Genomic DNA, 18,218 nt, shown 5'->3' with positions numbered 1-18,218 from the left:
CTGAACATTTCCCATCAACCACCACCCTTTGTCTTCTATTAGCTAGCCAATTTCTGATCCAAACTGCTAAATCACCCTGAATCCCATGCCTCTGTATTTTCTGCAATAGCCTACCATGGGGAACCTTATCAAACGCTTTACTGAAATCCATATACACCACATCAACTGCTTTACCCTCATCCACCTAGAACATAGAACATAGAGCAGTACAGCACAGAACAGGCCCTTCAGCCCTCGATGTTGTGCCGAGCAATGATCACCCTACTCAAACCCACGTATCCACCCTATACCCGTAACCCAACAACCCCCCCCTTAACCTTACTTTTTTTTAGGACACTACGGGCAATTTAGCATGGCCAATCCACCTAACCCGCACATCTTTGGACTGTGGGAGGAAACCGGAGCACCCGGAGGAAACCGACGCACACAAGGGGAGGACGTGCAGACTCCGCACAGACAGTGACCCAGCCGGGAATCGAACCTGGGACCCTGGAGCTGTGAAGCATTTATGCTAACCACCATGCTACCGTGCTGACAGGTCCCGTGCACCTGTTTGGTCACCTTCTTGAAGAACTCAATAAGGCTTGTGAGGCACGACCTACCCTTCACAAAACCATGTTGACTAGCTCTAATCAAATTATTCCTTTCCAGATGATTATACATCCTATCTCTTATAAACCTTTCCAAGACTTTTCCGACAACAGAAGTAAGGCTCGCTGGTCTGTAGTTACCGGGGTTATCTCTACTCCCCTTCTTGAACAAGGGGACAACATTTGCTATCCTCCAGTATTCTGGAATTATTCCTGTAGACAAAGGTGACTTAAAGATCAAAACCAAAGGCTCAGCAATCTCCTCCCTAGCTTCCCAGAGAAACCAAGGATAAATCCCATCCGGCCCAGGGGACTTATCTGTTTTCACACTTTCCAGAATCGCTAACACCTCCTCCTTATGAACCTCAAGCTCTTCTAGTCTAGTAGCCTGTATCTCAGTATTCTCCGCGACAACATTGTCTTTTTCCTGTGTGAATACAGACGAAAAATACTCATTTACCACATCTCCTATCTCCTCGGACTCCACGCACAGCTTCCCACTACTGTCCTTGACTGGCCCTACTCTTATCCCAGTCATTCTTTTATTCCTGACATATCTATAGAAAGCTTTAGGGTTATCCTTGATCCTACTTGCCAAAGACTTCTCATGTCCTCTCCTGGTCTTCGTAGCTCTCTCTTTAGAGCCTTCCTAGCTAACTTGTAACTCTCAAGTGCCCTAACTGAACCATCACGTCTCATCTTTACATAAGCCTGCTTCTTCCTATTGACAAGTGTTTCAACTGCTTTAGTAAACCATGGTTCCCTCACTCGACCACTTCCTCCCTGCCTAACAGGTACATACTTATCAAGGACACGCAGTAGCTGTTCCTTGAACATGCTCCACATTTCCATTGTGCCCATCACCTGCAGTTTTCTTCTCTAGCCGATGCATCCTAAGTCTTGCCTCATCGCATCATAATTGCCTTTCCCCCAGATATGACTCTTGCCTTGCGGTATATACCTATCCCTTTCCATCATTAAAGTAAACGTAATCGAATTGTGGTCACTATCACCAAAGTGCTCACCTACCTCCAAATCTGACACCTGTCCTGGTTCATTACCCAGTACCAAATCCAATACGCCTCGCCTCTCGTTGGCCTATCTACATACTGCGTCAGGAAACCCTCCTGCACACATTGGACAAAAACAGACCCATCAAAAGTACTCGAACTATAGTGTTTCCAGTCAATATTTGGAAAGTTAAAGTCCCCCATAACAACTACCCTGTTACTTTCGCTCCTATCCAGAATCATCTTTGCAATCCTTTCCTCTACATCTCTGGAACTTTTCGGAGGCCTATAGAAAACCCCTAACAGGGTGACCTCTCCTTTCCTGTTTCTTAACTCAGCCCATACTACCTCAGTATTCGAGTCCTCATCAAATGTCCTCTAAGCCACCGTAATACTGTCCTTGACTAACAATGCCACCCCTCCCCCTCTCTTACCACCTTCCCTGAGCTTACTGAAATATCTAAACCCTGGCACCTGCAACAACCATTCCTCGCCCTGCTCTATCCATGTCTCCGAAATGGCCACAACATCGAAGTCCCAGGTACCAACCCATGCCGCAAGCTCACCCACCTTATTCCGGATGCTCGTGGCATTGAAGTAGACACACTTTAAACCACCTTCCTTCCTGCCGGTACACTCCTGCAACTTTGAAACCTTATTCATGACCTCACTACTTGCAACTTCTTGTGTACTGGAGCTACAATTAAGGTTCCCAATAGCCTCCTCCTCATACTCATACACTGCCCCTCTGGCCCTCCGCAACTGCCCTACAGCGTTCCCCGTGGACACCAGCGCGAACTCCATAAGAACATAAGAACTAGGAGCAGGAGTAGGCCATCTGGCATCTCAAGCCTGCTCCACCATTCAATGAGATCATGGCTGATCTTTTGTGGACTCAGCTCCACTTTCCGGCCCGAACACCATAACCCTTTATCCCTTTATTCTTCAAAAAACTATCTGTCTTTATCTTAAAAACATTCAATGAAGGAGCCTCTACTGCTTCACTGGGCAAGGAATTCCATAGATTCACAAACCTTTGGGTGAAGAAGTTCCTCCTAAACTCTGTCCTAAATCTACTTCCCCTTATTTTAAGGCTATGCCCCCTAGTTCTGCTTTCACCCGCCAGTGGAAACAACCTGCCCGCATCTATCCTATCTATTCCCTTCATAATTTTATGTTTCTATAAGATCCCCCCTCATCCTTCTAAATTCCAATGAGTACAGTCCCAGTCTACTCAACCTCTCCTCTGGAGCTTCTACCTCCTGGGCCTCCAAATACCACCTGTCCACCCGCAGAATCATGTCCACCAACCCTATCATCTCTGCTCGTTCCACCTTTTCCCTGTGCGCCCGGATCGATATGAACTCCCCCCACTAACCACTGCCTTGAGCATCTCCCACAGCGTGGCGGCCGAGACCTCACCCGTATTGTTCAGTTCCGCGTACCCCCGATAGCAGCCCTCACCCGCTCGCACACCTCCTCATTTGCTAACAACCCCACATCCAGTCTCCACTGTGGGCACTGGGACCCCCCTCGGTCCACTAGAAAATCCACCCAGTGCAGAGCATGGTGTGAAACCACGATCTCCGAGTACCCCGAGTTGACAAGCCATGCCACTAATGTCTTGTCCACCACAAAAAAATCAATCCTAGAATACAACCTGTGCACATGGGAGAAGTACGAAAACCCCCTCACCCTCAGCCTCCCTACACTCCACAGGTCTACCCCTCCAAACACTTCGTGAAACCTTTCAGCTCCTTTGCCACCGCCGGTTGGAATTCCCCAAGGTGGAGGATGGCGACAGGTAGGGATCGAGCAGTTTGGGGACCTGTTTGTGGTAGGCAGCTTTGTGAGCTTAGAGGACCTGGAGGAGGAATATGAGCTGCTCAGCGGGAACGGGTTTTATTATAATCTTTATGACTGTCACAAGTAGGCTTACATTAACACTGCACAAAGTTACTGTGAAAATCCCCTCGTCGTCACACTCCGGCACCTGTTTGGGTACACTGAGGGAGAATTCAGAATGTCCAAATTACCTGACAGCACGTCTTTTGGGACTTGTGGGAGAAAACCCACACAGACACGGGGAGAATGTGCAGACTCTGCACAGACAGTGACTCAAGCGGGAATCGAACCTGGGATCCTGGTCTGTGAAGCAACAGTGCTAACCACTGCTACTTACAGGTTCGAGACTTTGTGAGGAAGCAGGTGCTGTCCTTTCCCGGTTGGCCGCCTTTGGGATTATAGGATAAGATGCTATCGAGGGAAGGAGTGGGTGAGGATAAGGTGCCTGAGATTTATAAGGAGCTAATGGACTGGGAGGGAGCCCCAATAGGACTGGGGCTGAGGGGGGGAATGGAGGAGGAGGCCCTGAGGAGGGTGAATGCGTCCTCGTCGTGTGCGAGGCTTAGCCTTAACCAGGTCAAGGTAGGATGCACGTGGCGGTGGATAGGATGAGTAGTTTTTTTGAGGGGGTAGAGGATAGGTGTCGGTGGTGCGCCAGGAAGCCCACGAACCATATTCATATATTCTGGGCATGTCCAAAACTGAGGGGGTTCTTCTAGCAGGGGTTTACGGACATAGGGCGCGATTCTCCGCACCCGCGGAAAATCGTGAAGTTGGCCGTGAAAACGGCCGACTTTTGCGATGGCCCGACACGGCCCATTTCCTGAGGTATTCACGTCCGGGAAATGGGCTAGGAACGGGGCCGCGTTAATCACGTGCGCGATGACGCCGGAACGCGACGACGCTACGAACACGCCCACGTGACACCGCCCGACGCTGGAAAAGGGCGCGGGCAAGCACAGAGACTAGGCCAGGATGTCGGAGCTCAGGAGAGCAGCCCCGCGATTCGTTGAGGCTGACGTAGAGACGCTGCTCGAATCAATCGAGCAGAGGAGGGGCATCATCTGCCCACGTAGAGGGCATCGCCACCCTGCCAGCACAGTGCGCCAGGCCTGGCGTGAGGTGGTCGCTGCCGTTAGTGCTGTGGGGCAGACCCCTCGCTCTGCAGACCAATGTCGGGAGAAGATGCACGACCTCACCAGGGCTGCCAGGGTAAGTGCCAAGAGGGTGCCGCCGGGTGACAACCATCCCTCCCCACTTAACTTAATCACCCACCTCCCCCCCCCCCCCCTCCCGTGGGGGTGCGGAGGGGGATTGGGGCAGAGTGAGTTGAGGGCGGTTCACAAAGTAGTCACAGACCCAGCGCTCTGGCCCCCGTGGAGAGATGCAATGGTCTTATTACAACTTGACCCCCAAACTGTGCCAGTATCTGAACGGCCTGCTGATACCTGCCGTATTGTAATGATCTACCTATGCCCCCTCCCCCAACAGGACAAGACCGCTCACAACACCCGTGAGTGGAACAAGACTGGAGGGGGTTCGCCCATCCTGCACCCCCTCACCACGTTTGAGCAGAGGGCACTGGACCTTGTTGGGGGATCTGCCACCCGGGAGATCGCGCAATGCGAGGTTGGCGGAGCTGCAAAAGTGAGACAAACCTGCATGACAAACACCCCCCCTCCCCCATCCTCTGTCCCTTCACACATCCTGCCCACTTGGACACCTCCCCCATCCTCTGTCCCTTCACACACCCTGCCCACTGGAACACCTCCCCTATCCTCTGTCCCTTCACACACCATGCACACTTAGACACCTCCCCCATCCTCTGTCCCTTCACACACCCTGCCCACTGGAACACCTCCCCCATCCTCTGTCCCTTCACACACCCTGCCCTCTGGAACACCTCCCCCATCCTCTGTCCCTTCACACACCCTGCCCACTTGGACACCTCCCCCATCCTCTGTCCCTTCACACACCCTGCCCACTGCAACACCTCCCCATCCTCTGTCCCTTCACACACCCTGCCCACTGGAACACCTCCCCCATCCTCTGTCCCTCCACACACCCTGCCCGCTGGAACACCTCCCCCATCCTCTGTCCCTTCACACCCTGCCCACTGGGACCGTCCAGCGCCCGGCCGAGCGAATCTAAATAACCCGTTTCATTCTCTTCCCTAGGACGTGATGCCGAACGACCAGGGCCGTCTGCCTCCAGGCAGACACAGGCATCTGCCCCCACCTCACCCAGGGCCGCACAACAGAGGGTGCCCGATCAGCAGGGAGTCCCATCCTCCCCAACCGAATCTGTGGAGCAGGACGCCCAGAGGGCGGCGACAGAGCAAGAGAGAGAAATGGCCCGCGAACGCCCTGCGGCCTCTCAGCGGGCCGATGACATAGAGGAGGCGTAAACCCAAGACGACCTCGAGCTTGCGGCACAGCTATCTCCCACACCATCCACCATCCCAGAGACACTCACCCCGGCTGGGCTATTTAGTGATGAGGCTCCTGGGTTACAGTCTGGGTCGCACATCACAGCTGAGCAGGTACAGCAGGTGGAGGTCGGAGCAGCCGAGGGCCCGGACTGGCGGAGGCCAGGCCAGGCCCAGCATGCAGCTGGCTCCCAGACGTTTTCCGATTTCCTGGACTTTCTCAACCCACCCGCACAGCCGATGCATCAAGAAACCCAGGGAAACAATGACGGGATAAGGGCTGTCTTCCAGACTCTGCAGATGCTGTTAGAGGAGTCGAACCGCGTCCACGAGCAGGGAGTGGTGCCACTCATGGCAGCAACCCAGGCCGACACCGCACGGGTGGCATCCGCGGTGGAGGCAATGGGTCAGGTTATGCAAGGCGTTGGGCTTAATGTGCACGCGTCATCCTTGGCTCTGGACAGGGTTGCCCTCTCACAGGCAGCAATGCGCCAGAGCCAACACGACATTGCCGGCCTTGGCCGAGTCTCAGCAGGTCATGGCCCAGTCGCAGCACGCCATGGCACAGTCACAGCAGTCGATGGCACAGTCCCAGCAGTCAGTCGCGGAGAGCATCAACCGCCTGACACATGTGCTGGATGGTGTTGTGCACTCACAGGTTGAGATCGCACAGTCCCTGGCGGGAATGTCTAACTCCCTGGACTCCGTCTCTGCAAACCTTCGGATCCTGGTGGATACCGTTGCAGGCCTCAGGACGGGCAGCGCCAGGTGTCGGTGGTGCGACGGGGCACCTCACCGCTCGCACCTCTGTCCCAAAGTGAGGCCCGGGGGCCACCGGGCCCCCCGAGGGAGGAGGAGGTTTCGGGGCCTGTCCCATTAAGTCCATCACGGGACGTCCCGGAATTCTCGGCCTCCCCCTGTCCCATCCCTGGTGCATCGGGTGGGCAGCAGGCAGAGCAGGTCGGCACAACGTCACCCGAGACGCCCGCAGAGCAGCCTGGCCCATCAAGGCCGGGTCGCCCCAGGAAACGCTTGCCGAAGGAGAAACGAGTCGAAGGGGGCGATTCGCAGCAGTCCTCCTCCACTCCTGCTGTATCATCTGGGGAATCACTTAGACGTAGTGGTAGGGCCCGTAAGGCAACAAAGAGAGACACTGAGTAAGTTGGCACGGGTGAAGGGCACAGTTTAGTTGTAGGGGCTAGGGCACCTGTAAATTTTTGTTCACATTAAACGCACTGTTCCACCTTACTTGTAATACCGTGTGATTGTTCCACAGCCACAGGAATTGTGATGGTGACCGAGTGTCGCTGGGGTGATGAAACTTTGGTGCCGGGTGTGCAGTCCCTTTCCCCCCACCCCCTCCCACAGCTAGCCCACGCGGGCACATGATGGAGTGTCCGTGACGATCTCAGCGGCCACCAAGGTGGATGGTTCAGCTATTGCCATGGGTCAGACTCTCTCTAACGATTCTGAGCTCACAGCTCTTCGCAGAGCGGGCTGTCATCATTCCACGTGGCACTGATCACACCCGCTGACACAGCCATCAATGTTGTGCCATACCGTCTGGACCCAGTGGTAAGGGTGATGTCGAAGTGGAGCAGTGTACACTGAGAGAGGGGGGGGGGGTTTGTGGTGGTGGCAGTTGTGTGTTGACCCTCTGCACGACTAGCGATGCAGGTGGTGGTTTGGTGTTCAGCGGGGACGTCGCATACGACGCGTGAACCGTGCTGCCACCAAGGCGTCGCGTGCCCGCCGTCCTCGCCGGGTCCGTTGTGCCGCCTCCTGGACATCACCAGCACCAGGGTTGTGTCTGCGCCCGCCACTCTGCCAGCCTCCTCCTCCTCCTCCTCCTCCTCCTCCTCTGTGCTGGCACCACTGCCACTTGCTTCTCCCTCCGCCTCCTGCAGCAGGTCATCTCCCCTCTGCATCGCGATGTTGTGCAGCGCACAGCAGACCACAACAATGCGAGCGACGCTGTCGGGTTGGTACTGCAGGGCCCCTCCGGAGCGGTCCAGGCACCTGAATCTCATCTTCAGGAGGCCAAGGCAGCGCTCCACCACACCCCTGGTTGCTGCATGGGCCTCGTTGTATCGGATTTCCGCATTGGTCTGAGGCCTCCGAATAGGCGTCATCAGCCAAGACCTCAGCGGATAACCCCTGTCGCCTAGCAACGAGCCCCTCAGCCGAGGGGGACGTCCCTCAAACATCACAGGGATGAACGACTGCGCCAGTATGTAGGAGTCATGCACACTCCCTGGGAACCTTGCACAGACGTTCATGATCCTCATGTGGGGGTCACATATCACCTGGATATTCATGGAGTATGTCCCCCTCCTGTTTGTGAACACGTCCCTGTCCCCTGCAGGCGGGCGCATGGGGACGTGAACACAATCGATTGCCCCCTGCACCATCGGTATCCCGGCCACGCTGGCAAATCCACGAGCTCCTGAGTCTTGAGTTGCTCGGTCCTCGGGAAAGGTGATGTAGCGATTGGCGATGGCATAGAGGGCGTCGGTCACATCCCGGATACACCTGTGCACCGATGACGGGAGATCCCGGAGAGGTCCCCGCTCGGAGACTGGAAGGAGCCGGTCGCATAGAAGTTAAGAGCGACCGTCACCTTGATGGCAACCGGGATCGCGTATCCTCCCCCCGTTCCACGTGGGGCGAGGTGCGCCACGAGGTGACAGATATGTATCACCGTCCGCCTACTCAGCCGGAGTCTCCTCCTGCAGGTGATGTCCGTCATTGTTAGGAAAGAGATCCGGGCACGGTACACCCTCGGCCTTGGTCGTCGCCTCTGGCGCCGTGGATGCACCCTCACTCTCTCCTCCTCCCCCTCCTCCTCCTCCCCCCCATGCTGCTCGACGACTGGCAACTCCTCGGCCCTTCCCTCTGCTGCTGCAGCTGGCCCTGCATCCACTGCGGGTTGTGGCTGTGGATGCTGCTCCATGTCCAAATGCAGTGCAGCGGCCCCAACCACTGCGCAGAACATAACCGTTCTGTTCGCAGACATTGTGCTAACCTACAGAAGGGTGGTGGGGGCAGAGAAACGGGACATGTTAGACGGAGGTTAGTCGACACCTCGGCAGCAACCTGCCACGGGATGCCTGTGTGTCCCGGTGGCCTGGTCGCGCTGTTGACACGCGGGCAGCCTAACCCCTGGTCACTTTCTGCATCCAACGGGCAGTTAACTATGTCCTCTTCACCGGTGCGTCAGTGGCCTGTGGCCGTAAGCCACAGGGCAAACAGCGGCCGTATCCTCGTGACCGGCACGCCATGGCATGGTGGCAGACATTTTGTAACGGGGTTGGACGGGTCACTCGCTCACTCTCTCCCTACCCCCCCCACTCCCACTCCCCCCCGTCTCCCCCGCTCCCCCCTCCGTCTCCCCCACTACCCCCTCCGTCTCCCCCACTCCCCCCTCAGTCTCCCCCACTCCCCCCTCAGTCTCCCCCACTCCCCCCCTCAGTGTCCCCCACTCCCCCCTCATCTCCCCTACTCCCCCCCTCCGTCTCCCCCACTCCCCCCTCAGTCTCCCCCACTCCCCCCGTCTCCCCCCACTCCCCCCTTCGTCTCCCCCACTCCCCCCTCAGTCTCCCCCACTCCCCCCCAGTCTCCCCCACTCCCCCCCTCAGTCTCCCCCACTCAGTCTCCCCCCACTCCCCCCTCAGTGTCCCCCACTCCCCCCCTCGTCTCCTCTACTTCCCCCTCCGTCTCCCCCACTCCCCCCTCAGTCTCCCCCACTCCCCCCTCAGTCTCCCCCACTCCCCCCCTCAGTCTCCCCCACTCCCCCCCTCAGTCTCCCCCACTCCCCCCCGCTCTGGACCCCCCTCCCGTTCTTGGGGATGCCTTCCCCGTTGTGGCCAGACCCCAGCAGTGCGCTGAGCTGTGCGCTGAGCGGTGCGCTCACCTAATCGAAGCTCTCGTCAGCAAGCACGACTGGTTGACGAACTTGAAAAGCAGGTGTGTTGGCCGGCGTGAAAACAGTGCGTGATGACGTCGAGACTTCGGCCCATCGGGGCAGGGGAATAGCGGGGGGCCAATAAGTAGCGATTCTGGTCGTGTCGGGGGCGCTTTCGAGACCTTTGCCAGGAATCCCGACGTGTAGTTGTGCGGGGTTCGGAGAATAGCGGGAGGGCGTCGGACCTACGTCGACGTGAAAATTTGCGCGGCCCGCTATTGTCCGAACCGGCGTGAGTGCTGAGAATCGCGCCCATAATGTCCGAAGTGCTTCGGGTGAAGGTGATCCTGAGTCCAGATGTGGCGATATTCGGAGTGTTGGAAGACCCGTGTAGCCACCTAAGATGGACACTGGGCTAACAAAATGGAGAACTGCTAAGACTGCAGGGAGAAAGCAGTTTAGCCAGGACAAGCAGTCTGCAAAGACTAATTAGCATTCTGCACGTAGCAAAACTAGTTTATGGCCAGGTGGAAGATCTCAACCAAAGGTGTAAATAGCAAAACGCTTTGCATAGTAATGAGGCAATCCAAATCTGGGCACACACAATAGCAACATTTGGTTTTGAATGGATACTTTGAGTGGACGCCCAGACGAAACGGCACCAGAAGTATCCATCACAAAAGACCCTAGAGACCGCCCCACCCATCGAGAAGAGACCCTCAGATTGGGGGATTTGTGAGACATCGATTGGGAAATGATCCAATCGATGCATGGCAGGTAAAGCCCGCCTCGAAAAGGCACGGACATTGGGGACCCCTATAAAGATAAACCCCCGCACATGGTTCTGTCTGTTTTGTGCTCCGGCTTGGACTGCTGTTTTGACTTCGACCCAGATCTGCTGTTGTATCCTGACTCCGACTCCAGCCGTTGATCCTGTCTTCCATCACCAGCCGTTGAGCACCAGCCATCGTTCAGTAAGTCCCAAAACAACGCTCGCTACGTGAACTTATACAGTATTCGACTAATAACGAACAGAAGGTGCAGCCCAGAAAGGAACAAAGGCCTTGTCCCCTGACCTTGCTGGTTCCCACTTAGATAAGTATTTAGTCGTTTAATAGTAGAAATAGGTATTAGTCTTTAGCGTGTGCATGCGTATTTATTATATTTGTATAATAAATATTGATCGTTGGAACTTACTAATCGTTGTATAGTTTTATTACTTTGAACCTGACCTTGAGATACTTGTGAGGTGTTTATATACGACACCTGGCGACTCCGAGCTGAAATTACACACACAGAGCTATAGCAGTGTTAAGCACACGGCCTTTAAACGGAGGCGTGTTAATACACTCCAATAAACGCGTATTACACTCAAGTAAAACGTGCAACACCCGGGAGTCCAGGGGGCGAGAGAGGCCGATGTCCTGGCCTTTGCCTCCATGGTAGCCCACAGATGGATTTTGCTTGGCTGGAGAGGCCCGGAGCCACTGAAACCAGGGGTGTGGGTGAGCGACCTGGAGGGGTTCCTAAGGTTGGAGAAAATCAAGTTTGTCTTGAGAGGGTCGATCGATGGGTTTGCCTGGAGGTGGAAGCCGTTCATCGACCTCTTCAAGGAGGATTGAGGTAACAGCATGGGTGGGGGGGGGGGGGGGGTGGTTAGCTTGTTATTTATTATGATGTTCCTGTTTGTTCTTGCTCTTGTTTTTTGTTTGTATTTACTGTTTATACAAATGCCTTATATTTTAAGGGCCTCCCTGGTCCTCCTCAGGTGTTGGATCCTCGCTGCAGCATCAAGCTCCTCCTCGGGCTCATCCTCCAGTCCCTCCTGGACTGTCTCCTCCTCCACCTCCTCAGATGTGATTGCATGTTCCCTTTCCTCGTCCTACTCCTCCTCCTCCAGCATGTCACCCTACTGCTATGCCCGATTGTGGAGGGCACAGCAGACCACCACAAAGCGGGAGATCTCTGGGGAGTGTACTGTAGAGCATCATCAGAGCAGTCCAGGCATCAGAACCTCATTCTTAGCAGCCTGATGAACCGCTCAATGACAGCATCGGTGACAGCATGGACTTCATTGTATCGGATCTTCGCCTCGGTCTCAGGCCTCTGTACCAGCATCATTAGCCAGGACCTCAGTGGGCATCCCTTGTCTCGCACAAGCCAAACCATCATTCTGGGTGGTCCTCGAAGACACCGGGGATCACCAAGTGCTGCAGGATGTAGATTTCATGCACGTTCCCTGGGTAGCGAGCACACGGGTGCATGATTCAAAGGCGGTGTCACACACAATCTCAACATTCAGAGTGTGGAGTCCCTTCCTGTTAATAAAGGCCTTCCTGATTCCCCGGTGCTCATAGGGTAATATGCGTGCCATCGATCGTCCCCTGGACCCTCGATGCCCTGGACCCTCGGGCATCCCGGCAATGGCAGAAAATCCTGCAGCTTGGGCATCTTGTTGGGCCTGGTCCAACTGGAAGTTGGTATAGTTGGATGCCCGGGCATTCACAGCATCCATAATCTCCTGGATGCACCTGTGGGCTATACATTGCGAAATGCCACACAGGTTCCTGCTCAAGTCCTGGAATAACCCAATTGTGTAAAGGTTCAGGGCGGCACTTCATGGCCACCGGGGATGGGCGTTCTACTCCTCCACAGTGTGCTGAGTCCTCGAGGATGTGGCACAGATACTGCACTGTCTCTCTGTTGAGACGCAGTCTTCGATGGCACATTCTGTCTGTCAGCTCATTGAATGATCAATGACGCCAGTACACCATGGGCCATTGCTCGCTTCCCCTTCTGGGTCCCTCCTCAGCCTGATGGGAGACCGATCTTCAGGGTGTGAGGTGGCAGCCTCAAGCACGTGGGGTGCTATCTCCGGCTCTGTGCGTCCGGCTACCGCAAGCAACGCGAGGGCAGCCTCCACGGGATCACACCAGTAGATATCGTTATATCTGTAAGGAATTGGAGAAAGAGAGAGACCGACAATTCGTTAAGGCTTCCACCCCAGGACCCTCAAATCCCTCGAGCTTCCCCTTCGCTTCCGTGTCCTGCCTTCTCTCAGAATGCCATCCAGCGAGCTACTTGTGCTGGAAAATCTTGCTCTGCACTCTCACTGCTGACCACATCAAGAGCCCCTAGATCCCAGACCTCTGCCTGGAACATTAGGGAGCACGTGCTCAGCTGCCCTCCACTCATCCACACACTTACCCTTTGGTCGCGGGAAGATCTCCAGTGCTGAAGCCCTGCTGTGTAGTGTTTGATTGTTGGCAGCTGCCTCGACGCTGCTGGCGCTCCTCGAGTTCAGGCACACTATTCAGGCTTCAAAGTTTACTGGACATGCAGTGCGCTAATCATCGTCTGAGGCATGGCACATGTGACCTCGAGGAGTTGAGAGCATTTTGTTTATTAAACGGTCAACAGTAACCAAAATTTGTAAATCAACGATGTAACATTCCACATTTCACACTCACCATTAAACAACAAGAAAATGTTACCATTCCAGATTGGTACCAATACAAAACTATAGCAGCTTATTTTCACAAAACAAACCCACAGGGGATCACCCCTCGCAGGTTCCTCAACAGAAATGGAGGATAAGTCTGAGTTACCATGTGTATTAATATCCAGAACTTTGTCATAGAAATGATTTGTCCATCAGTGTGTGACTTGGTCCATGTATCAGTGCCATTCTCCTTCCAGGAGCCGCAGTTGTGCAGGCCCTTCCATGCAGCTCAATCTCACTGCAATCAAATCCTGGCATCCACAAATTCCACTGACATTCGAGGTGCAGTGGAACATCCTTGACTTCCAGTGTGTTTAACCCACGGTGATGTGCCAGCTCCATGCAGCACTCACCACACCAACAACAAAAGCATCAGCAATCCGTGAAAGCTTCTCTTCCACGGCGTTAGCAGGTGGCCCATTTGGAATAATGTCGCACACCAGGCGCCGCAGCGTCTTCTTGCTTCAACCCACATTGCTTTCTGGATTCATACATCCCCTGAGCTTGGTGTTCCAGAGCCCAGAGATCTTAGAACAAACTGTCCTTCTTTCCAACTACAGAAAAGGCAGAAACTGCAACAACAGCCTCCAGGCATCTGCAGCCACCAGCAGGAGCAGCAGCAAACGCAACCTGCAGCTGTGAAGTGCTCTCACAACTAACAAGTCTAATTCCTCATTTTAAATAGTCTTCAGCTGTGAAGCTAGTGGCTTCTTACACACAGTCAAATGGAGTGACATTTATTTTCAGGATAGTAGTAGCAGCAGAGCTCTGTGCTGGAAATGTCTGGTAGGATAGACAGACTGATGCTATGGTTGTCGCTGTTATGGATCGCCACAATATTTAAAGATGGCTTGAAAGCCTCACAATGCAAAGCCCCTCACCCCCCCCCCCCCCCCCCCCCCCCCACCCCCGCGCCTTGGCCCAGGGGTGACCCTCAACCGGGAACATTTCAGCCCCCTAACCAAGCCCAAGTCCCACCCCATCCCTCCCCCATGAGCACTGGGACAGCAGCTCCCTTGGGCTGCATGCCGGACATTGGAGGTGTCACATCCTCACTTCCTCTCAGTAGCCATTGAGCCAGCTTCATGTTTTTGTAAAGGAGTACTAAACGGCACCTGTGTGGCGTCCCACTGGCAAGTCGGTTAATTCCCTAGAGGCCGCTGCATTCAACTTCAATCTTGTTAATGATATTGAAATGAATGCAAATGAGGGTTAGTGATATTTTTGCCATTTTTGGGAGCGGGCTGCGTGAATTACAAAATGATTCGTTCCTGGTGAGAATCTCGATTTTGGCCTTTCCTGCTATTCTGGTATGTCCCGATCCACACTGGGCGCAAGCAGTCTCTCAATCATGCCCGAAGTATTCCCGCTGGGGCTGAATTGAGTGCTATTTGTGTTTCCGTTGGGGGCTCTATTCGATAAATGAGTCAGGACATGCAAATGCTCCAGCACTCTGCCAGCGTGAATTGAAAGCAATCCCCGGCCCAGTGGGCGGTGTAATCACTGGGGCCACAATTAGTGGTAAAGAGTCTGACAAGCTGGAGCTGTTTTTTTAAAGTACCCAATAATTTTTTCCCAATTAAAGGGCAATTTAGCGATGCCAATCCACCCCCCCTGCACATCTTTGGGTTGTGGGGGTGAAACTCATGCAAACACGGGTGAATGTGCAAACTCTACATGGACAGTAACCTGTGGGACAGGATAAATCCCGGGTCCTCGGCGCTGTGAGGTGGCAGTGCTAACCACTGTGCCACCATGCTGCCCAAGCTGGAGCTGTTTTTAAGCACTTCACTTCTCACACACTTACTGCAGCCGCAATGAAGACCTGCCCTCCTCCCGAGTTTGGGGGTCCGAGATGTATTCACTGCTCCATGCCATTGAGGAGTGGAGGGACACCTTCTTCCCCAGGGTGGGCCGCAGACTCAACCCGTAATCCTGAACAATGCTTGGGAAGTGGTGGCAGAGGCTGTCAGTGTTGCCAGCCTCACCAGGTGTGGAGGCGGTGGCGCATGCGCACGGCGGCCCACTTTGGCGCGGGTAAGGTAGCCCCCCCCAGATCACGATGGCCCGCGATGCACCAGTCCGGGTGATTCTCCGTTTTCCAGGGGGCTAGCAGGGCCCTTCTGTCCAGATCGTGCGGCCGCACACAGGCATGGCGGCCGCAAGCGGGTCCGCGCATGCGCACGGCGGCCCACTTTGGCGCGGGTAAGGTAGGCCCCCCAGATCGCGATGGCCCGCCCAGGAGTCAGATTCTCCCCACCCTCCCACCAGGACTGCCACTGCGGTCGCGGGTCTGAGCACCCACCAGGTGGTACCAGATGATAACCACGCCGGCGGGAGTTCGGCCAGTCATTCGCAGAGAATTGCCGTGGGGCCTATTTCAGCAGCCCCCGACCAGCGCCGCAGCGACCGCATGGGCGCAAGTGCTGGCGATCCTCCGGTCGCCGGAGAATCGGCGGCCTGGCGCTGGAGCGGCGTGGCAGGAATTTCCTGCCCCCCCCCCCCCCCCCCGGCGATTCTCCAACCCGGCTCGGGCTCGGAGAATCCCGGCCGTAGTGTCCAAGCCATTATTGATATTTAAATCCGTGCAAATGACAGTTTTGCATGGACCCATTTGCACGAGGCGTAAACGTCGATAACGCCACCAGCGAGAGGTCGGAGCATGGTGTTGGAATTGGTGTCAGGCGCAAATGGATTTTTTCCATTTCTCGTGATTCTCTGCCCGATCGTGGTTCTTGCTGTGGGCATCGCGAAGCGGAGAATTCAGCCCTACATCTCTTCAGGGAGAGTAGCAATTAGATCAGACAAAAGAAAGAGGTTAGGCTCTAGGTTTGGAAATGCATTGGTAGAATTAGTTTTGGATTGTTCTAGTAATGAGCTGGCAAGGCAATGATGAGCTGAATAGTTTCCTTTCATGCTCTAATTCCATGGTGTAACCTTGTTGTTCTAGAATCCGTACAATGTAGAAGGAGGCCATTTGGCCCATTGTGTCTGCACCAAACCTCTGAAAGAGCACTCCACTCAAGCCCACTCCCCTGCCCTATCGCAATAATCCCTTAATTTAACCTACACATCTTTGTGACCCTAAGGGGCAATTTAACATGGACAATCCACCTAAGCAACACATCTTTGACTGTGAGAGGAAACCGGAGCATTCGGAGGAAACCCACGCAAAGGGAGAACATGTAACAGTATCCACAAAGACAGTTACCCAAGGTCGGAACTAAACCTGGGTCCCTGTCGCTGTGAGGCAGCAGTGCTAGCCACTGTGCCACGGTGCCACATCTCACCTGCTGAGGTTTTCCATAATTTTTTGTTTTTATTTCGAATTTTAAGGTTCTGGACTCCCTTTCCAGAAGAAATAGTTTCTTCTTATCTAATCTATCAAATCCTTTTAACTATGTTAAACCCCTCAATTAGAACACCCCAAATCTTCAATATTAAAGTGAATACATGCCTAATCTATGCAATCTGTGACTGATTCCTGGGATTAGGGGCTTAAAAATGAGGAACGACTAGACCTATATCTTAAGGGTTAAAAAGGATGAGAGCTGGAGCACAATCTGCTGGCCGCATCCCACGGGGATAGGCCTCTTTGGGGATTTACCCGGTTTGCCACACCCCGTGAGATCTAACGGGATTTCACGATGGGCGGGATCTGTATTCGGGATTCTGTTCTAATTTGGTTAGATTGCGACCGTGAACTCATCGAAACATATAAAATTCTTAACAACCTGATGTGGTAGATGTTGAGAGATTGTTTTTGAGAGAGATTCTGGGAGTGGGAACCTCCTGGTTTAAGAGTCTGAAACTAGAGGTCAAAGTCTCAGAAGAAAGAGTCGGCCATTTACAAGCAATTTGAGGAGTATTTTCCTGACTCAAAACGTTCAGAGTCTGTGGAATTTTCTACCTGAGGGAACTGTGGATACTCAGTCATTCAGCATATTTAAGACTGAAATCAATTGTTTTTGGAAATTAATGGGGATAGCACAGTAAGGTGGAGTTGAAGTTGATCATAAGTCATAATCATATTTCATGACAAAGCAAGTTTGAGTGTTCTACTCCTTCACCCATTTTCTATGTCCTAACCTGTCTTCATAATTTAACCCTTATATCAATCTGGTGGTGGGCAGCATGGCAAATCTCTGTATCCTTAATTTATAGGTCTTTGAGGAGGCAATTTGGCTCAACAAAACAGCCTGCAGGATATAGTGGTGGAAATGAAACAGACTGTGTCTCAAGGTCACCTTAAGATCTGATGAAAAAAAAATCAGGACCGGTGAATGAACAAAGGTAAAATGTCATCTTTTGACTCAAGGCAATATTCCAAAATTCTGTCAGATTGAGGCCTCGCAAATATCTCTGGTACTATTTACCTACCATTTAACAAAATTACAATCACTTTATGTTATGTGGAAGTGGGTGATTCAACATTTAAAAGTCTTACCCTGGGAATCCATTTTACAGCAACATGCATTTATACAGTCATTTAAGTTGTAAAATATCCCAAGGTGCTTCACAGGAGTGCTGCCAAACAAAAACCACAGCGAGATATCACAACAGGTGACCAAAAGCTTGGTCAAATAGGTATGTTTTTAAGAGCATGGAGAGGGTATTCCAGAGCTTAGGGCCTAGACAGACAATGGTATGACTGTGAATGGTGGAGTGAAGAAAACTGGGGATCCACAGGAGTCCCTATTCGGAGGAGCACAGAAATCTGAGAGTTATGGAGTGGCATTTCTCACACAATAAGGTCTGCAGGGTAAATTTCCAGCTGCTACAAATTTGTATTGTCCATCCAATGATGAATAGATTTTCCTTTGTAAAGGATGTTAGTCACAAGAAGACTTGGTTAGCAGTACAAAGGTTCCTCCCATAAGAAGCTGCAAGACTAATCTGGTTCGGAATAAAATGGCAAAATTTAGTTGTAATGGTAAGG

General features: G+C 53.4%; 1 protein-coding gene across 1 annotated transcript in view; it reads right to left on the bottom strand.

The window, feature by feature from the left end:
- Positions 1-18,218, bottom strand: part of dnah1 (dynein, axonemal, heavy chain 1) — a 995,196-nt gene that overhangs the window by 93,377 nt on the left and 883,601 nt on the right.

The sequence above is a fragment of the Scyliorhinus canicula genome, chromosome 11, assembly GCF_902713615.1.
Source record: "Scyliorhinus canicula chromosome 11, sScyCan1.1, whole genome shotgun sequence".
In the NCBI taxonomy this organism is placed as follows: Eukaryota; Metazoa; Chordata; class Chondrichthyes; order Carcharhiniformes; family Scyliorhinidae; genus Scyliorhinus; species Scyliorhinus canicula.
The sequence above is the reverse complement of the archived record's forward strand: the minus strand, read 5'-3'. Positions and strand labels throughout refer to the sequence as shown.